The 22,575-nt window shown below is 40.1% G+C and overlaps 1 non-coding gene and 1 pseudogene across 1 annotated transcript; both read left to right on the forward strand.

Moving 5' to 3' along the window:
* Positions 1–16,772: 16,772 nt before the first annotated feature.
* LOC111552490 lies at positions 16,773–16,879 on the forward strand. Its single transcript, XR_002734644.1, has one exon. It is a non-coding gene; the product is annotated as a U6 spliceosomal RNA (small nuclear RNA).
* A 2,341-nt stretch (positions 16,880–19,220) lies between these two features.
* Positions 19,221–19,712, forward strand: LOC111552469 (annotated as a pseudogene).
* The last annotated feature ends 2,863 nt before the right edge of the window (positions 19,713–22,575 follow it).

The raw sequence follows: 22,575 nt of genomic DNA on the forward strand, positions 1-22,575 counted from the left end.
TCATCCCCGTAATTGTCTACTCTGATACCTACTGCTTTCTCTCCTTCCAAATGCCTCTCCAGAGCTCCTCTGAATGAAGTTTGCTGACATCATTCATACTTTCTTCTCCCTTGCATCAAACTGCAACTGTGTTAGCTATCTGTTCTTATCTGCTCTTCTATAATGTCTCAGAGATACGTTTCCTTGAATTCATTGACTCAACACACTATATTTGTCACTATAAGTTTTTCTACATTCTAATAGAATCAGTTATTCTATTACCTTACCCTGATAAGTTTTGTCTTTCAATACAATAGATTTCTAGTTATATTAATAACCGACATACATACATGTAATTCCTTCCCTCCACACCATTTAATTTATAATGCTTGGTAAAGTCCTATTCACCCAAAAAACCCAGCTCAAATATTCTTTTATACTTAGCAACCAAAGATATTAGTAGTTATTTTTTCTTGTCATATAAACATTTATTAATCTTACCTCATTTATTATAAATACATGGCATTTTTCACATATCTATTTTATTTATTTTAGTTACAAAAATAATGACCAGGTGTAGTGGCTTACGCCTGTAATCCCAGCACTTTGGGAGGCAGAGGTGGGTGGATCAAGAGGCTAGGAGTTCGAGACCAGTCTGGCCAACACGATAAAACCCTGTCTCTACTAAAAATGCAAAAATTAAGCAGGCATGGTGGCAGGGTTCTGTAATCCTAGCTACTCAGGAGGCTCAGGCAGGAGAATCGCTTGAACCCAGGAGGGGGAGGTTGCAGTGAGCCGAGATCATGCCATTGCACTCCAGCCTGGGTGACAGAGGAAGATTCCATCTCAATAATAATAGTAATAGTAATAATAATAATAATAATAGTAACAACAACAACAACATAGATCTCATTTCAAAAAAAATCAAACACCATTCACAAATATCATTTGGAGGTTTTTTTGTATTTTTGTTTTGTTTTGTTTCGTTTGAAATACAGTCTTGCTCTGTCACCCAGGCTGGAGTGCAGTGGCACAATCTCAGCTCACTACCACCTCATCTCGTGGGTTCAAGCGATTCTCCCGCCTCAGCCTCCCGAGTAGCTGGAATTACAGGCACCTGCCACCATGCCCGGCTAATTTTTGCTTTTTTTTTTTGAGACGGAGTCTCGCTCTGTCCCCCTGGCTGGAGGGCAGTGGCGCGATCTCGGCTCACTGCAAGCTCTGCCTCCTGGGTTCCCGCCATTCTCCTGCCTCAGCCTCCCGAGTAGCTGGGACTACAGGCCCTGCAACCGCGCCCGGCTAATTTTTTGTATTTTTAGTAGAGACGGGGTTTCACCATGTTGGCCAGGCTGGTCTGAAATTCCTGACCTCTGGTGATCTGCCCGCTTTAGGCTCCTAAAGTGCTGGGATTATAGATGTGAGCCACTGCACTTGGTCTGGAGTTGTTTCCTTACTGATGTTATGCTTTATAGGACAAGTTCCATATATAGAGACTACTTCATTGGAAAATCACTTTTTTGAAAACAAAAGCCAAAAAACACATTAGTGAGTCTTTGCACTGAGGCATTTAAGACATTGTATTCAGTATTTTGTGATATATAGATGCAGACTAATAATTTTCTATCCAATACTTACAGTCTGTAAATTCTCAATACTTTGCCTAACTGGTAATAGATATTCAATAAATGTTCAATACTACTCTTAAACCACAGTTTTGCTTTTCAGTTTGAATAGAATTGATCTTTTAAAGCTTAAACAATACCACAAAACCTTGTTATAATTCAGTTGCCTAGTTTCCAGGTAGGTCAATTATTTAGACAGCAGCAATCAGCATCATGACTTTAAAAGATACACGCCATCTAGAAAACCGAAGATATTACTATCACCTGGAGGTAAATGTCATTGAATGACCTCAGGCCTTTAGAAGAACTCAGTTTGTTTTTGTAGATAATATTTTAGCAGTCAGTATTTGGGCATAGTTTTATGACTCATAATGACTGAAAAACATAGATATTTAATTTCAGCAAGAAATAAATTTGGAGAAAAAACAAGGTCTTGTAGGAAATTTGTTTTGTCATTTTAAAGCTGCCAAGAGGAATGCAAAATGTTTTGTCTCCTCTAAATAATGTCAATTACTGCTTTGCAAACAGAAATGGCAAAATTCTCAGGAAACAATTGAGACCAGATAATTGCTGGACAATTGCCATCCTCACTTTATAATCTTTATTCTTTCAGCCATTGTGACTGAATGCTTAGTCCTCAAATAGTTTCTGATCATTCATCCCTGTAAAAATACAATAGGTTACTGAGTTTCAAAGCTTTCATTTCTGTGACTTTGTTAGGAGTTAGTCTTGCATGATTATCACAGAATGCATGTGAATATATTACCAGAAAGGCTCTCTAGAATTGTTGAGATCATTATTAAATATCAGACAGATACGAACTTAAGTGGGTCAGTGGTGGGATGGGTGAAAACAGGTTATGATGTGGGAGATCAGAAGTTGGAATTTATTATTGCAGACTTTACTGAAAAATGTTGGTTCCCACGTCACCATTCATTTGTCTTCTTAAAGAGTATTTGTCTCTCATTCTTCATCCGTTTGGCTGCTTTGTATCAGGTGAAATTGTACCTGGACTCTCAGAATGGGCTTGATTAGTTTAAGGGTAAGTATATCCTCACACCCGTGACCAGTGACTGGCCAAGGAAACAAGGCTAAATGAAACAGTACCTGGCACTCCATGATGACATGTGACACAATTTGGGTCAAAAGGACATATGAAAAATGCTTGAGAGAGACTTCTGAGGAAGTATTTTTGTCCTTTTAAGAGAGAACACCAGAAAAGGTAATATCCTTCTTTGCACTGTGCGTATGCTCTACATACTTGGCACTGGGAACTCAACAATGTGAGAATGAGCCTGGCCACACAGAATCAGTGATGAAGCCATGGCTAAGGTCTGTACAAACGTGTATGTGAGTGAAGAGAGTTCCACATGGATCATGACATTTTGAATCAGATCTTCCTGTTGCTTTTGAGAACAGGCATTTCCTTTGAGTGTAAGGCTGTTCCATTTTATTTACTACTTATATTGGGTTCCTCTTATATTAAAAAATTTCAGAGTGGTGTGGAAATTGTTTCTAGTTAAAATTCAGAAATAATTCTCACTTTAGCTAATACCTTTACATTTTTCTCATACAATCTCTCTTTTCAAGATGTTTTGACATAACTCTGGGTATTGATGTCACTGGGCAAATAAAAATTTGATTTGTTTAGCTATGTGGCAGTAGTACTCATATTGAAACATATGAGTTTTTCTTTTTTTAACTTATGACTAATGATATTCATTTATGTAGGAATCATGACCTAGGGAACAATATGAACACATCATCTTGAACTAATTGGGGATTTTCCTCTTTAATATCACATACTCATTACTTGCACCTAAAAGCCTCAGAAAACATGGGTTCAATACCTGTTCAGCACATGTGTGTTTCCCATAGGCCTCAGCAGTAGTAGTAGAAATAATATTTAGAAATATTTTATTTCAATAGACATTTTAGTGAGTGTCTAGTATGGGCTAGATATTATCTTAAAACTGGCGGCAGATGATCAAGGAAGAAATGTTTCTCCATGCTAGCCATGTGTATATCTATGGAAATAAATAATGAATCAGGAAATAATTCCAACAAATTTTGATTGTGATAAGTGCTATGAGAAAAATAAATAAGGTAATGGGATAGACATATTCCTCTGGGATATGCCTGTGGAAAGGGAAAGATTGACATGCGTTAGTGAGAAAGCCTTCTTCAAGAAGAAGAGAGCAGCAATGTGAGTATCCATGGAAGAAGGGGTTTCAGTAGAGACAAGGAAGTAAGATGAACCATGATGGTTAAGAGCTTGGAATAGTCAATGAACACTATACCCTTTAAAAAAGATTGTATGAGATGAACTGTGAGCATTAAAGAAGAGCCATATATTTTAACCACAATGATAAGCCATTGAAGGTATTAGATAAAAGAGCAATATATAGTTTATATTAAAAATATTGTGGCTGCTGCTTTATGGAGAATGATTTGGAGAAGTAAGAAAAGACTCAGGAGAACCACTTAAAAGGCTAAAGTTATGGGATCCTTGGGGTGTCACTTTTCCAGCCAGAAATCTCTGTGGTCAGTGGCACCAATGCCTGAGTTTTGCTTGAGCCCCCTGAACTCCACTTGGCCTGGCAGGCTATGCTTGGCTTATGCTATTGGCTTGGATCCTACATCTGCCAATGGTGAGCCAGGCATGGAGTGGTGAGGGGTGTGTGATCTAGCAAGCATAGGATCTGGCTACTCCACACAGCTAGATATGCTGGCTGTGGCAGGGTGGGCATCTCCAGGCACCAGCATGGGTGCCTGCTTCCTGTGAGGCTGAGGCTGGACCAGGTTTACAACAAGCAGCTTCTACAGCTGGCACTGGGAAACAGGGTGGTGCCCGGAAGTTTGGAGATACCAGGAATCACAGAGCTGCAAAGAGGGTGTTACAGCCCTGTCTTGGGGAGCTCCTAGGTCTGGGCCTCAGCTCTTCTCTCTTCTCTCCCTCTCATCACCTGCGATGTGGCTGCAACTCTTCTCTCCTTCTCGTCACCCGTGTTGTGGCTGCAGCTCTTCTCTCCTTCTCTCCTCTCCTTTTCATCACCCACAATGTGGTGAGCAAGCGGCATGTTTCAGCTCTGTTTGTGTTATAGCTCTTTTGGTCCTCCTGTTTGGTGGGTCCTGAGCTCTCGTCCCAAGTCAAAGAAGACTAAGGTATGTGGACAAGTGGACTTTAAGCAAGGTGAAGAGGTGTTTTACTGAGTGACAGAACAGCTCAGAAAAGACCTGCAGTGGGTAGCTCCTCTCTGCAGGCAGATAATCCTGTTGTCTGCTCAGTTCTCAGCAGAAAGGAGACCCACGATGGGTAGTTACTCTCCATGGGCAGGTCCTCCCATTGTCTGCCTGAGTCCAAAGTTTCTATGGACTTCAGAGGGGAGGAAGTGCATGCTGATTGGTCCATAGGAGGCCTTGGGTGGGCCAGAAAAAGCATCATAAGTTCTCACTCTGGTCCGCAGAACTGGCACCCCGTCCTCCAGGCCTCAGGCCATCCCTGGCCTGAGGGGAGGTTTCACCAGAGACCTGCCCCTTTCAGCCCAGGAACCTATCTGCCTTCTGTTACCATTAACCTCTGCCTTCTGTCACCATTAACCTGCCACCAAAGGTGCCCAAAGTGCCCAGGTTGTTCATGCTGAGGTGTGCCTGCAAGTCCACGCCGAACTGCCTTTAGCATCCCCCCATGCTCCCTCCCCTGCTTTTCGGTGCCCAAAGTCTGTAGCGGGCTGAGGTGGCAGGGGGCTGGTGTATCAGTACTGCCCCACGTGAGTGCACACCTGGCTGGATTGTTACAGTGTGGGGGCTCAGCCACAACTTTGCTCTGAAATCAAAGTGGGCGCCCAGAGTGGGGAAAGGCCAGGTAGTGGGAGCAGGCACTTCCAAGCTTGTGGGGGCAGGTAAGCTTCCTGGGCCTCAGAAAGTGCAGCTTCCTGGGTCTGCAGCCATGGCTGGGCAGCTGCAGCTGCACCCAAGTAGGCTGAGATCCTGCCTTTCCAACTTGGAAGGATAGGGCTTCCACCTGTTTCTAGCTCCCACCAACTCCATAGATTGGGCAGTCCTGCCTGTGCCTCCCCACTTCAGCTGGTGTCATGGCAGTGGCCACTCCCAATGGGCTACCACTGCTATCACTACCACTAAAATCCCCACAGGAGATGACAATTTAGATACTGGCATTAGAGAAGGAATGCAGTGATGCATTTCAGATATATTTTGAAATTGAAAACAGGGTTTGCCAATTGATTTAAGTAGAAGAGAAAGGGAGGAATGAAGTTTGGGTGTAAGAGGGGTAGGTACCAATTACATTTGCTGTACTTAAGCTGTCTAATTTTAGAAAAAGAAACAATGCTGGCGGTATTTTTATGGATTTGTGTTAAATGTTCATGTTGAATAAAAAGAAATTGATACCGTGGGCGGAATTGGGGAGTTCTTGGTCTCACCGACTTCAAGAATGAAGATGTGGACCCTCGTGGTGAGTGTTACAGTTCTTAAAGATGGTGTGCCCAGAGTCTGTTCCTTCAGACGCTAGAATGTGTCTGGAGCCTCTTCTTTCTGGTGGTTTTGTGGTCTCACTGACAGGAGTGAAGCTGCAGATCTTCGTAGTGAGTGTTACAGCTCTTAAAAGCGGAGTGTCTGGAGTTGTTCCTTCTTCCTGGTGGGTTCGTGGTCTCGCTGGCCGCAGGAGTGAAACTGCAGACCTTCCAGGTGAGTGTTACAGCTCATAAAGCTGGCTTGAACTCAAAGACTGAGCAGCAGCAAGATTTATTGTAAAGAGTGAAAGAACAAACCTTCCAAACGGTGGAAGGAGACCCAACCCGGTTGCAACAGGGTGGCTCAGACAGCCTGCTTTTATTCCCTTATCTGGCCCCACCCACATTCTGCTGATTGGTCCATTTTACAGAGAGCTGATTGGTCTATTTTACAAAGAGCTGATTGGTCTGTTTTACAGAGAACTGATTACTCCCTTTTACAGAGAGCTGATTGAACCATTTTGACAGGGTGCTGATTGGTGCATTTACAATCCCTGAGCTAGACACAGAGTGCTGATTGGTGCATTTACAATCCTCTAGCCAGAAAGGTTCTCCAAGTCCCCACTAGATTAGCTAGATACAGAGTACTGATTGGTGTATTTACAAACCTTGAGCTAGACACAGAGTACTGATTGATGTATTTACAAACCCTGAGCTAGACACAGAGTGCTGGTTGGTGCGTTTAGGATCCCTTAGCTAGACATATAAAGGTTTTCCAAGTCCCCAGTAGGTTAGCTAGGTACAGAGTACCCATTGGTGTATTTACAAACCTTAAGCTAGACACAGGGTGCTGATTGGTGTATTTACAATCCCTTAGCTAGACATAAAAGTTCTCCAAGTACCCACTAGACTCAGGAGCCCAGTTGGCTTCATCTAGTGGATCACCCACTGGGGCTGCAGCTCAGCAGCGCCTGCACCCCTCAGCCCTTGAGCGGTGATGGGACTGGGCACCCTGGAGCTGGGGGCACTTGTCGGGGAGGCTCAGGCTAGGTGGGAGCCCACTGCTGGGGGATAGCGGGGAGGGATTGTGGAGGTGTGGGAGGGAGGTGGTGGATGGGAGGTGGTGGGGGAGAGGGAGTAGGGGAGAGGGAGTGGGGGAAGGGGGGAGGAGTGTGGGGGAAGGGGGTTCAGGCATGGCGGGCTTCAGGTCCCTAGCCCTGCCCCACAGTGAGGCAGCTGAGACCCGGGGAGAACTCGAGTGCAGTGCCAGTGGGCCAACACTGCTAGGGGACCCAGCACACCCTCTGCAGCTGCTGGCCCCGGTGTTAAGTCCTTCACTGCTCTGTTGGCGGTGCCGGCCGGCTGCCCTGAGTGCCGGGCCGTGGAGCCCGTGCCCGCCAGAACTTGCGCTGGCCTGTGAGCACGGCCCACAGCCCTGGCTCCCGCCCGTGCCTCTCCCTCCACACCTCCCTGCAAGCAGAGGGAGCCGGCTCCAGCCTCTGCCAGCCCAGAGACAGGCTCCCACTGTGCAGTGGCGGGCTGAAGGGCTCATCAAGTGCCGCCAGAGTGGACACTGAGGCAGCGCTGAGAGTGAGGGCTGCTAGCATGTTGTCACCTCTCAATATCTTCATGATGTCGGATTTTCTTCTCTAAGATTGTGGTATGTCTTTCAACTTGCTCAAGTTTTACTTTTGTGTTTTTCAGAAATGGTTCAAGTTATCACCATTTGTATTTTAATGTTTTGTATATTTTATCATAAGTACTTAAAAATCTGTTGTAAATAGGTTATTCTTACCCATACATAGTATAACAGGTCATCATTCACAGAGAAGCAGGTAATTATTTTTGTATGTCAATTTTATATACTGTCAGCATGGTGAATTTATTGCTTTGGTTTTCTTGATGCATAATATATCATCTACAAATAGAGTTTTAGTTCTTCCTTTTATATTCTTAAGCCTCTATTTGCTTTCTCTTATATCATTGCATTGGCTAATGCCATTAATACAATGTTCAAACAGGTGTGAGCCATCACACCCAGCGGCCAATCTTGTCTCATTTCTGATTTTGACTATCGTCAGTGCTTCACTGCCATGTCAGATGCTGACCTTTGAACTGAGAAATATACATTTTTGTAATTTTCATGATATGTGTATCAATTCCTGTTTGTTGATGGTTTCATTGATAATAAAAGTATTATTTATTTTCAAATGCATTTTTACCATCTCTGAGACACTATTGAGATATTTATCCTTAGATATATAAATATGCATAATTATATTAATGGATAATACAATATTGAAGGGTGCTTACACCCCTGGAATAAAATTCTCTTGATTATGAGGTATCTTATTTTAATGTTAATGTTTTTATGTTTTGAATATTTATTTAGAACTTTTATGCATAAGTGCTTACAGGTGTAACTAATTGCCAGTTTTTTGTGTGTGCAATATTTATCAGGTTTTGGAGGTATTACTCCTCATTTTTTGTCTTTTTGTGAAATAAAAATTAGTTTCTTCTACACGTGTGAGCTCAGTATTAGTAAAGTTTTTTTTTGTAAAAAATAATTTATTTCATGTAGCGGATTTTAAAAATTTATTTATTGTCTCAAGATAAAAAAATTGATTTGGTGGTTTTTGTACCCTTGTCATTAATTTCCTGTTTTTTCTAACATGGTTGTGTGATGTGTGATGAAATGTCTATTGGGCTGTTTTTGTTTGTTTGTTTTAGGGACAGCATCTTACTATGTTGTCCAGACTGGCCTTAAACTTCTGGGCTCTAGTCATTCTCCTGCCTTAGGCTCCTGAGTATCAGCTGGGAATATAGACACAGAATGCACCATTGCATCTGCTTTGGTATTTATTTATTTGTTTATTTGCTTTTGAGATGAAATCTCACTCCATTGCCCAGGCTGGAGTACAGTGGTGTGATCTTGGCTCACCGCAACCTCTGCCTCCTGGGTTGAAGTGATTCTCCTGCCTCAGCCTCCTGAGTAGCTGGAATTACAGACATGCACCACTACACCTGGCTAATTTTTGTTTTTTTAGTAGAGGGGGTTTCACCATGTTAGCCAGGCTGGTCTTGAACACCCGACCTCAGATGATCCACCCGCCCCAGCCTCCTAAAGTCCTGGGATTACAGGCATGAGACACCACACCTGGGCTCTTTTTTGGTTCCATATGAACTTTAAAGTAGTTTTTTCCAATTCTGTGAAGAAAGTCATTGGTAGCTTGATGGGGGTGGCATTGAATCTATAAATTACCTTTGGCAGTACGGCCATTTTCACAATATTGATTCTTCCTATCCATGAGCACGGAATGTTCTTCCATTTGTTTGTGTCCTTTTTCATTTTGTTGAGCAGTGTTTTGTAGTTCTCCTTGAAAGATCCTTCACATCCCTTGTAAGTTGGATTCCTAAGTATTTTATTCTCTTTGTAGCAATTGTGAATGGGAGTTCACTCATGATTTGGCTGTCTGTTTGTTATCAGTATATAGGAATGCTTGTGATTTTTACACATTTAGTTTGTATCCTGAGACTTTGCTGAAGTTGCTTATCAGCTTAAGGAGATTTTGGGCTGAGACAATGGGGTTTTCTAAATACGCAATCATGTCACCTGCAAACAGGGACAATTTGACTTCTTCTTTTCCTGATTGAATACTCTTTATTTCTTGCTCTTGCTTGATTGTCTTAGCCAGAACTTCCAACACTGTGTTGAATAGGAGTGGTGAGAGAGGGCATCCCTGTCTTGTGCCAGTTTTTAAGCGGAATGCTTCCAGTTTTTGCCCATTCAGTATGATATTGGCTGTGGGTTTGTCATAAATAGCTCTTACTATTTTGAGATACATCCCATCAATACTGAATTTATTGAGAGTTTTTAGCATAAAGGGCTGTTGAATTTTGTCAAAGGCCTTTTCTGCATCTATTGAGATAATCGTGTTGTTTTTGTTGTTGGTTCTGTTTATGTGATGGATTATGTTTATTGATTTGCTTATGTTGAACCAGCCTTGCATCCCAGGGATGAAGCCAACTTGATCATAGTGGATAAACTTTTTGATGTGCTGCTGGATTTGATTTGCCCGTATTTTATTTAGGATTTTTGCATCCCATTGAGGGATATTGGTCTAAAATTCTCTTTTTTTGTTGTGTCTCTGCCAGCCTTTGGGATCAGGATGATGCTGGCCTCATAAAATGAGTTAGGGAGGATTCCCTCTTTTTCTGTTGGTTGGAATAGTTTCAGAAGGAATAGTATCAGCTCCTCTTTGTACCTTTAGTAGAATTCGGCTGTGAATCTGTCTGGTCCTGGACCTTTTTTTGTTGGTAGACTATTAATTATTGTCTCAGTTTCAGAGCCTGTTATTATCTATTCAGAGATTCAACTTCTTCCTGGTTTAGTCATGGGAGAGTGTATGTGTCCAGGAATTTATCCATTTCTTCTTGATTTTCTAGTTTATTTGCGTAGAGGTGTTTATAGTATTCTCTGATGGTGGTTTGTATTTCTGTGGGATCGGTGGTGATATCCTCTTTATCATTTTTTATTGTGTCTATTTGATTCTTTTCTGTTTTCTTTTTTATTAGTCTTGCTAGTGGTCTATCAATTTTGTTGATCTTTTCAAAAAACCAGCTCCTGGATTCATTGATTTTTTGAAGGGTTTTTGTGTCTCTGTCTCTTTCAGTTCTGCTCTGATCTTAGTTATTTCTTGCATTCTGCTAGCTTTTGAATTTGTTTGCTCTTGCTTCTCTAGTTATTTTAATTGTGATGTTAGGGTGTTGATTTCCTGCTTTCTCTTGTGGGCATTTAGTGCTATAAATTTCCCTCTACGCACTGCTTAAAATGTGTCCCAGAGATTCTGGTGCATTGTGTCTTTGTTCTCACTGGTTTCAAAGAAGATCTTTATTTCTGCCTTAATTTCATTATTTACCCAGTAGTCATTCAAGAACAGGTTGTTCAGTTTCCATGTAGTTGTGTGGTTGTGAGTGAGTTTCTTAATCTTGAGTTCTAATTTGATTGCACTGTGATCTGAGAGGCAGTTTGTTGTGAGTTTTGTTCTGTTACATTTGCTGAGGAGCACTTTACTTCCAACTATGTGGTCAATTTTGGAATAAGTGTGATGTGGTGCTCAGAAGAATGCATATTCTGTTGATTTGAGGTGGAGAGTTCTGTAGATATCTATTAGGTCTGCTTGGTGCAGAGCTGAGTTTAAGTCCTGGATATCTTTATTAACCTTCTGTCTTGTTGATCTGTCTAATATTTGCAGTGGAGTGTTTAGGTCTCCCATTAGTATTGTGTGAAAGTCTAAGCCTCTTTGTAGGTCTCTAAGGACTTGTTTTATGAATCTGGGTGCTCCTGTATTGGGTGCATATATATTTAGGATAGTTAGCTCTTCTTGTTGAATTTATCCCTTTACCATTATGTAGTGGCCTTCTTTGTCTCTTTTGATCTTTGTTGGTTAAAAGTCTGTTTTATCAGAGACTAGGCTTGCAACCCCTGCTTTTTTTTTTTTTTTTTTTTTTCTTTCTTTTTGCTTGGTAGGTCTTTCTCCATCCCTTTATTTTGAGCCTATGTGTGTCTCTGCACATGGGATTGGTCTCTGGAATACAGCACACTGATGGGTCTTGACTCTTTATCCAATTTGCCAGTCTGTGTCTTTTAATTGGGGCATTTGGCCCATTTCCATTTAAGGTTAATATTGTTATCTGTGAATTTGATCCTGTCATTTTGATGTTAGCTGGTTATTTTGCTCATTAGTTGATGCAGTTAATTCCTAGCATCAATGGTCTTTACAATTTGACATGTTTATTCTGTGACTGGTACCAGTTGTTCCTTTCCATGTTTAGTGCTTCCTTCAGGAGCTCTTGTAAGGCAGTGATGACAAAATCTCTCAGCATTTGCTTGTCTGTAAAGGATTTTATTTCTCCTTCACTTATGAAGGTTAGTTTTGCTGGATATGAGATTCTGGGTTGAAAATTCTTTTCTTTAAGAATGTTGCATATTGGCCCCCACTCTCTTCTGGCTTGCAGAGTTTCTGCTGAGAGATCCACTGTTAATCTGATGGCCTTCCCTTTGTGGGTAACCCGATCTTTCTCTGTGGCTGCTCTTAACATTTTTTTCCTTCATTTCAACCTTGGTGAATCTGACCATTATGTGTCTTGGAGGAGTATCTTTGTGGTGGTCTCTGTATTTCCTGAATTTGAATGTTGGCCTGCCTTGCTAGGTTGGGGAAGTTCCCCTGGATATAATCCTGAAGAGTGTTTCCCAACTTGGTTCCATTCTCCCTGTCACTTTCAGATACACCAATCAAATGTAGATTTGTCATTTCCACATAGTCCCATATTTCTTGGAGGCTTTGTTCGCTTCTTTTTCCTCTTTTTTCTCTAAACTTCTCTTCTCGCTTTATTTCATTAATTTGATCTTCACTCACTGATACTCTTTCTTCCAGTTGATCAAATCAGCTATTGAAGCATGTGCATGCATCACGTAGTTCTTGTGCATGGTTTTCAGCTCCATCAGGTCATTTAAGGTCTTCTCTAGACTGTTCGTTCTAGTTAGCCATTCATCTAATCTTTTTACAAGGCTTTTAGCTTCCTTGCGATGTGTTCAAACATCCTCCTTTAGCTTGGAGAAGTTTGTTATTATCAACCTTCTGAAGTCTACTTCTGTCAGCTTGTCAAAATCATTCTCTGTCCAGCTTTGTTCCATTGCTGGTGAGGAGCTGCAATGCTTTGGAGAAGAGGTGCTCTGGTTTTTAGAATTTTCAGCTTTTATGCTCTGGTTTCTCCCCATCTTTGTGGTTTTATCTGCCTTTGGTCTTTGATGATGGTGACCTACAGATGGGATTTTGGTATGGATGTCCTTTTTGTTGATGTTGGTGTTATTCCTTTCTGTTTGCTAGTTTTCCTTCTAACAGTCAGGTCCTTCAGCTGCAGGTCTGTTGGAGTTTGCTGGAGGTCCACTCCAGACCTTGTTTGCCTGGGTATCACCAGTAGAGGCTGCAGAACAGCAAATATTGAAGAACAGCAAATATTACTGCCCGATCCTTCCTCTGAAAGCTTCATTCTAGAGCGGCACCCACTTGTATGAGGTGTCAGTCAGACCCTACTGGGAGGTGTCTCCCAGTTAGGCTACACAGGGATCAGGGACCCACTTGAGGTGGCAGTCTGTCCATTCTCTGAGCTCAGACACCATGCTGGGAGAACCACTGGTCTCTTCAGAGCTGTCAGACAGGGACATTTAAGTCTGCAGAAGTTTCTGCTGCCTTTTGTTCATCTATGTCCTGCCCCCAGAGGTGGAGACTACAGAAGCAGCCAGCCTTGCTGAACTGCAGTGGGCTCCACCCAGTTCAACCTTCCCTAGCCGCTTTGTTTACCTACCCAAGCCTCAGCAATGGCAGACGCCCCTCCCCCTGCCAGGCTGCTGCTTTGCAGGTCAATCTCAGACTGCTGCGCTAGCAGTAAGCAAGGCTCCATGGGTGTGGGATTTGCTGCAGGCATGGGGTATAATCTCCTGGTGTGCCGTTTCCTAAGACCACTGGAAAAGCGCAGTATTTGGGTGGGAGTGTCCCGTTTGTCCAGGTACCATCAGTCATGGCTTCCCTTTGTTAGGAAAGGGAAATCCCCTGACCCCTGTGCTTTCCAGGTGAGGTGATGCCCTGCCCTGCTTCGGCTTGCCCTCTGTGGGCTGCACCCACTGTCCAACCAGTCCCAGTGAGATGAACAAGGTAACTCAGTTGGAAATGCAGACATCACCCATCTTCTGTGTCGATCAGGCTGGAAGTTGCAGACCGGAGCCTTTCCTATTCGGCCATCTTGGAACAGAATTGAGCCTGTTTTTTAAAAAAAGAATTATTCATCGCTTTTTTTCTAGTTAATTTTTCTCAATTTTTCCCTTCTTTTATCTTTATGAATTCCTTTCTTCTCTTTCTTTTGGTTTGCGTTTTCTTGCCCCTGACATTTTGAGTGGGATGTTTAATTTACTGTTTTCGTTCTTTCATTTTTAAATAAAATGAATATTTTTGGCTATGAGTTTTCTTTCAAATACTGTTTTAACTACGTCCCATGAGATCTTATTTTATACAGGGTCATTGAATCTTTATGTAAAAGGTTGTATTTTGATCATAGAACATTGTTTCCTTTTCAATTTTGTGTAATCTGTCAAGATATTCTTTATGGTCTGTAATTTTTATTTTTCAAGATATTTTCATGTGTCATTGGTTACAAGCTGTATTTTTAATATTGGGGTGAATATCTCATTAAATTATGTAGATATAAATAGATTCTATCTAGATTCTCACATAATCCTTTTACTCTTGACCTAAGATGGTTTTATTGTAATGAATTCTCTTATCTTAGTGTGTTTCTAATGCACAATCTGTAGATCCTCTTTTATAAAAATGGTTTTTATATTATATAACATTTAGGGATTCATATCTGTTTTAACTTTGCTGTGAGGGTATAACATTCTAACATAATAACTCTTATTCTCATTTAATACTTTTTAGCCTTAATTATGTTTGATATGAAGTTATCTCTGCTTTCATTTTTTGTTTTGCTTGTTATTTTTTTCATCCATTCTTTGATTTGTAGCCTCTCAAACTTTTAAAATTGGTTCTCTTGTATACAACACAAAGTTGCATTTTGGTGTCATTCTACCTGAAATTTTTTACTTTTAATGAGTTAAGCCTACAAACACATAATAATTAATTATTCACTAAGTAATTACTTTTTTGTTTTCTTATTTTTTTTTTAAGTAGTAGAAAAGTTTGTATTTTGGTTGTAATATTTACCATTGTGTGAGTATGTCATTCCTCATTTTCCTTAGGAGTATCTATGGATTTCTACAAGAAACAAACAAAATATTCATTTCGTTCCTCTTCTTTCCCTCTTCTTCACCATTTAACTTTGATCAATCATATTATTTTTCTTACTGCTATATTCTTACTCTTACATGTATGCATGTTTCTTGCATTCAAATGTTATCATTTGATTCCTAACCACTACTTATTATGGAACCTTCTATAACATTTTATTTCCCCATTTCTCTCTCTCTCTTCTGTACCTGGTTTTCTCTTTCTATTTCGTAAAGCATATATTTGTTCTTGAATCTCAGTGACCCCCTTCCTCTCTCCCTGTCTTTCTCCATCCCTCTTCCTCTATCTTTTCCTCTCTCTATATAGAGTTTTACTTATTCAATGCTTAATACCAAAATTTTATACAGAATCTCTTCAATCAGCTCCTGGTTGTCTAAGCATATTTTCTAGGAGATTGCTTAGGAAAGATTCATCAAATTAAATTCTTGCATGTTTAAAATTGTTTTCCTTAAATTGTCATACTTGAAAGAAAGCTTGGCTGGATAAAACATTATTACCTTACATTTTCTTCCTATGTGTGTCTGGTAAATGCTGTGCCATTATCTTCTTGCATTAACGTTCCTCCCAAGAAGTCTGATGTCAATATAATTTTCTTTACTTTGTCAGTGCATTGTCGTTTTTGGTTGGAGGCCTATAATTTTTATCTGTTATCTTTAAAATCTTATAATGTTAGGAACATGATGTTACTGGTTAACATCCTAGGCCAATTTTCTCAGGCACACTGTGCATCTTTTTTATGTGCAGATCCAGGTATTTTAACAAATGAGAGCTTTTTGTATTCTAATTAAAAAATATTTGTTCTGTTTCCTTGCTTGGTTGTTTGTTATGTTTTATTCTTTATTGCTTCTTTTGGTACTCTTATTCCATGGAAATTGGATTTTCTTTGCCGGTTATGTACATTCCATCTTCTTTGTCTTTCTACCTTCTATTTATTCCTCTCTAACTGTATCGTTTGTCCATTTGGTCTCATTACTATCCTGTTGATATCATTTATTACATTTTAAGTAGTTTCTATTATCTTTTGGGTATCTTATGTTTAATCTTAATTTACAAGTTAATTTTGAATTGTTTTCTTTCCCAAGCTTTGTCCTTTCCCATTTGACATCTATTACCTGTCTCTTGTTACCTGTCTCCTCTTAAAGTTTGTAATTTCCATTTTTAAATGTTCTTTCATATCTACAATGTCTTATTTTGTTATATTTTAAATTCTGGCAAGAATCTTACTTCTTAGTAGGTTTTGTCTGTGTCACTTAATGTGCTTTCATTTGTGAACCTGTTTTGATCCTCATCTTCAGTTTTTCATGAATGCCATGATTTTATTTTTCTTATCCATATTTCATTCTCCTAGAATAATGACTAGGAAGATATTTCTTTTATGTGGCTTGTGGGTAGCAGGTGGCTTTTTTGAGTTCTCATATCAAGGATTCTGCTTCTGTAGCAATAGGAAATGGTGGTTTTTAAATGTATGAAATCATTATTTAGTGGAGGTGCAGTTTGCTTTTATTTTTATATTATATTCCGTTCCAGTAGGCTGTTTGTCATCAACTGCTTCTTTTCCTCTATTTAAAACCAGCTGCTGACTCCAAATGCAACTGCTGCTACAGAAGTCACACACTATCAGATAATTGACAGTCCTCATGGGGCCCCACAGGACACATTTTTGTAAAGATTAATAAAGGTAAAAGATATGTTACAGCCACAGAGAGAAAGTGCAGACATTTGTAGAGGAACATGACTTACCAGTGCAGCCCTGTAGGGTCCTAACTCAGTCACATAGGATGTGGTTCGTCTTTGGTTTATGAGCCACCAAGGTAAATACAAGATATTTTGGTTTTGTACTTGCTTCGACAGCACATATACTAGAACTGGAATTATACAGAGAAGATTAGCATGGCTTCCACACAAGAGTGACATGAAAATTTATGAAGCATTCCATATTTTTCAGGTTTCAAAATATCATAGTACCCCCAAAATATGCGCAACTGTTATGCATCTTTTTTTCAAAAAATATATCTGATTTCATCTGTGAGTTCATGAGCTTCACTCATGCCAAGGTACAAATTTGTTGAGGAGTCTTTTACACCACAATAATCACTTAGGTAAAACCTAGGCTTTATGACTTGTTAAACCATGTATAACTGTCAATCTGTACATTTTCACTAAGCAGTATAGATAACAAGCTAGTACAGCATGTCTCCAGGGGAATTTCAGACTTCATGCTGCACATTATACATAGACAGCTAGTTTATTTAATTTCCTTCTTGTTCAAAGGTCAATATTTGACTTCCAGGCTTCCTCAGAGACAAGCTTAAAACTACCCAAACCAGCAGCAAGTCATCCCAATCTGTAACTCTCTTTAAAGATACTTTGCCAAGACCACCTTTCCAAGCCTCTTCTTTGTCTTCCTGTTGACTGTGCTATGTAGTCTTCTAAGCCCAACAAGGCTGTCGATAGTTTCTACTCCAGATGTGGCTCTCTATTTCTGGAGGTGAACTCTTGGTAATGTTTCCTGGATTTCACCACTGCTGCCCACTACTCACACATCATACAGCTCCCTCCGGACTCACATGCAAGTGTGGGTTCTGGTAGTCTTAGTTGCTTAGCCCTTCTTTTACCCATAAATTGCAATTTATATCTTCTGTTCTCTATGTGGCAAATGTAAGTTATTGATGTTTTAAGTTAACTGTTCTTTAAATCTTTATGGTATTTTGGAGAGGGTGTGGAAAGAATGTGATCCATAGAAACTTCATGATCCTAAGGTAACTTGGAACTACCGACCTTGGCCTTTAACTGTCAGGGCTAATTTGACCTCAAAGGCATGAGAAATATTCTTTTCTGCTTTATTTTTCCTTTTAGGAGTGTTATATGTTGTTTTTTTCTTCTGCTTTCCTTGGGTCTTTTCAAGCTGGTTCAGAAAAATTCAAAATGTAAACTGCTTCCCTAACTGTTTCCTTTTGATGACTGTTCAAGTGGTGCCAGCGCTCAGCTGCATCATTTGGTTCTCATTCTTTTTTTTCAGGTACTTTCAGTGTCTGAAATTAATTTTCCTAAAGTTTTCTTCTAGATTGTATATTGGGTTTTCCCCCTGGAATGACATAAGAATTCAACAAATTTTGTTCTGACCAAAAGCATCCATTAATTAAACAAATAATGACACTCTCACCTTGCTAAATGGTATTCCATACAGATGTTACCTCCCATCAGATCAGCATCTAATCCAAACCTGTTCTCAGTGCAGTAGTGACCTCCATGACTTCTATAATGACTACTCATACCCTTCTTCTGGAAACTTAACATTGTGAATTCTCCAGACCTCTCCCCTCGGAATAATTGCCATATTTGTCTATCTTCATGCAGCAGCTCTATCAATTTAAAACTCAGTGAAAATATTCCATATTTATTGATGAAGACTTTATTTCTAAAATATGTCCAGATTTTACGAAACTATCTAGCTATTGATCCTAATTTTCCAAGGGAGTTATCCCAGTGGCTTCTCTCTGGTTCACTGGCTTCCTATTTTCAAACTGCCTCTCATGTCATCCAAGTGTGGACGCTAAGGTCTTCCTATTTTTATCTTCTTGAAATGGTGGCCTGTTAACTCATCATAATAACATATCTTTTCCCTAACTCCAATCTTAATAATACATAGGGCTTTGCATATCTCCATTTCTCTTTTATATACATCTAGGCTGTCCCACCAGATAGCAGTATTTATCCTAAGTAAATCCTCATCCTTACGCATGTCTTTCATTATAATCTTCTTTATTTCTTTTACTACTTTGGTATTAATTATAACAAAATACTCCAATTTTAAAAAGCTGACCTTGTCCTTCCTTAAGAAATTATAAGTCTTAGAAAAAAAATACAGGTATAAGCTTTTAAAATTTTCTTCTTAGCATTATAATAATTCCATAGCTTTTTTTCCTGTGCCTCAACTCAAGAAGTTTACTTATCCAATATATAATGAGGACCAAAAGGCCTCTTTAGCTGTTCAGTGATTAAAATTTTATCTGTCTTGTGGTTGAACCTGTAGTCTGTATGAAATTCACAATGATCAAAATTTATGTGAAGTCAGTTTGAGATAATGAGGAATGTGGAGGAATAACTATAGGAATTTTAGGACAAATTTCATAATTTAAGAAGTAAAGCAAGTCACATTCACCCCTTGGACTTGGATACAGTTTAAGTCAAGATAAAGAGAAATAAGTTTGGTGCCACATGCTCATATGGAGCTCTTAAAAATGAAAGACAGCCTTTCGGCCGGAACCGCCATCTTCCAGTAATTCGCCAAAATGACGAACACAAAGGGAAAAAGGAGAGGTACCCGATATATGTTCTCTAGGCCTTTTAGAAAACATGGAGTTGTTCCTTTGGCCACGTATATGCGAATCTATAAGAAAGGTGATATTGTAGACATCAAGGGAATGGGTACTGTTCAAAAAGGAATGCCCCACAAGTGTTACCATGGCAAAACTGGGAGAGTCTACAACGTTATCCAGCATGCTGTTGGCATTGTTGTAAACAAACAAGTTAAGGGCAAGATTCTTGCCAAGAGAATTCATGTGCGTAGTGAGCACATTAAGCACTCTAAGAGCCGAGATAGCTTCCTGAAACTCGTGAAGGAAATTGATCAGAAAAAGAAAGAAGCCAAAGAGAAAGGTACCTGGGTTCAACTGAAGCGCCAACCTGCTCCACCCAGAGCAGCACACTTTGTGAGAACCAATGGGAAGGAGCCTGAGCTGCTGGAACCTATTCGCTATGAATTCATGGCATAATAGTTGTTAAAATAAATAAATAAATAAAAGACCACTGGGCAGAAAAAAAAAAAGAAAGACAGTGTAGAAATCCTATTACTCCATTAATTCCCCAGCCTGTGTCCTGGCCAGGAAATACAGTAATGAGGGCAATGTGCCTTGGACTCACCAAGTGAAGGAGCCTTGTAATGAAATGCTATCTATTTGGTTGACTTGTTTCTTGCTTTGCCATGAGTCTTAACTTTTTACTATAATACCGTGAGAAATGAAATTATTTCTTCTAAAGTACCTTAGAGAGTACCTCCGAACCTTAGGATCAATGAAAGACTGGAAGTCTCAGAAAGTGTAAGTCGGTCTTGATTATTAAAATTAATCTTTGTTTGAACTTCAAATGCATTTCAGTATCTTACCTGAGGATGCCACCAAAGCCTTGCTTAATTCTTGAAATTAAGCAAGAATTGATAGACTGTGCCTGCTCAGATTTGTCTTTGAGGCTACTAGTCTTTTGACATTCACTTCTGGTGAAACCGCCTGACGTGGCTGCACAGAAGGCTTGGTGTCCCCAGATGTAGTTTTGATCCCTGATTTTTGGGTTCACATTGAAGGCTTCCCAAACCACAAGATTGTAAGGGATTTTTGTCACTGCCATTTCTCAAGCACCTGGAACAGTGATTGGCATGTATTAGATGCTCTATGAATAACTAAATTGGGAGGTCAATGGTCATTCATTGTCTCTCTGAAATGAAAATCAACGTGTCCCCTAATAAATTGTTAATTTTCATTGAATAAATTGAGATGGGCGGATCATGAGGTCAGGAGATCGAGACCATCCTGGCTAACACGGTGAAACCCCGTCTCTACTAAAAAATACAAAAAAACCAGCTGGGCGAGGTGGCGGGCGCATGTGGTCCCACCTGCTCGGGAGGCTGAGGCAGGAGAATGGCCTAAACCCGGGAGGCGGAGCTTGCAGTGAGCTGAGATCCGACCACTGCACTCGAACCTGGGCAACAGAGCGAGATTCCGTCTCCAAAAAAAAAAAAAAAAAAAGAATACCTTTGTATTGTGATTGAATTTGGCTTAATAATGCCTGGGCTATATATGAAGAATGACCTTTAAAAATAACCTGATGACTCTCAGCCTGTCATCATCTCACTAAACAGGTTAGTTTCTTTTCTCATAAGAAAAATTAGTGAGTGGGGTAAAGTACACAAGCAGGGAATACTTCTATTCCTTTATAGGTAATGGAGCATATGTCCTCAGCCCTCTCTGGAAGATAAAGAATCAAGGAATAAATATGTCCCCTGCAGTCAGGAACATAATTAAATTTTCACATAGGCCCGTCACATGCAATTGTTTGGGGTTTGAAGCATCATTGAGAATTAAGGCAATAAAATAATGAATACTCTGATATTTGACCTCTACATTTCAGCCAAAGAAGAGTAATACAAATCTGATTAAGCAAAATTTTTGATAACAGCATTATAGCACTATTTTCTATTTTTATAAAGGATCACTTAAGACAGGTTATAAACAGCTTTGCACAAAGCCCCAGATTAGGGTTACTATGGTATATTTTACTATGGTTAATGGTAGAGCTTCAAAGGTTATTAGCTGGAAATTTTAACTTTGACAGAAAACCCCTTAACAACAACAACAACAAAACAGTACAAAACAAACATGATTTTTCTCATGCTTTTTCACAATCGAGGCTATATTAGGAAATGGATAGTTAAGATAATGTAGTGTGTTGGTGTAAGTTAAATCTGTATATGATTTCAAACAGCTTTTATTTTCTTTATGTAGGGAATTTTAACTGGCAAAAAAGAAGACATGCAGGTGAAGAAAACATCATTTTTGACCTACAAATGACCATATATTAAGTCCACTCTTAATTTTTGGTTATGGAAAGTAAATAAAGTATACACAAAGTAATATGTTCAATCTTAGACAGCCTGTTAATGTCTACACAATAGCCTAGAGCACTCTTTTTTTCTGCCTTATGTCTCAGCCCACTCATGGCTCTTCCTTCTGTTTCAGTCATGATACATCATTTCATTGAATTTCTTTCCTTTTTCTTTTCTTTTCCTTTTTTATTTTTTATAGAGTCTGGGGTGCAGGGTGCAATCACTGCTCATTGCAGCCTCAACCTCTGAGGCTCAAGTAATCCTCCCACCTCAGCCTTTGGAGTAGCTGGTACTACAAGCATGCACCACCACACTTGGTTGATTTTGTTGTTGTTGTTGTTGAGACAGAGTCTCGCTCTGTCGCCCAGGCTGGAGTCCAGTGGCCGGATCTCAGCTCACTGCAAGCTCTGCCTCCTGGGTTTATGCCATTCTCATGCCTCAGCCTCCCAAGTAGCTGGGACTACAGGCGCCCGCCACCTCGCCCGGCTAATTTTTTGTATTTTTTTAGTAGAGACGGGGTTTCACCGTGTTAGCTAGGATGGTCTCTATCTCCTGACCTCGTGATCCGCCCGTCTCGGCCTTCCAAAGTGCTGGGATTACAGGTTTGAGCTACTGCACGGGGCCACACTTGGTTGATTTTTTTTGTATTTTTTGTAGAGACGGGGTTTCGCCATGTTGCCCAAGCTAGTCTTGAATTCCTGAGCTCAATGGATCCACCAGCCTGGGCCTCCTAAAGTTCTGGCATTACTGGCATGAGCCACAGTGCCTGACCATTTCATCCATTTTCTTTACAGTTCCCTTAAGTCATTTATCATTGTTTTCCTATCCCAACTTCCAAGCAGTCAATACCCTGAATACATTCATTGCATTTTTCTTGGAACTGGTGCTGAGATCCAAGCTGAATGATACATTTAGATCATGCAGAAGTTGTCTCCCCTCACTCCTGACACATTTAACCACAAATGATCACTGAGACCTGT

This window comes from Piliocolobus tephrosceles, chromosome 8, assembly GCF_002776525.5.
Source record: "Piliocolobus tephrosceles isolate RC106 chromosome 8, ASM277652v3, whole genome shotgun sequence".
NCBI lineage: Eukaryota > Metazoa > Chordata > Mammalia > Primates > Cercopithecidae > Piliocolobus > Piliocolobus tephrosceles.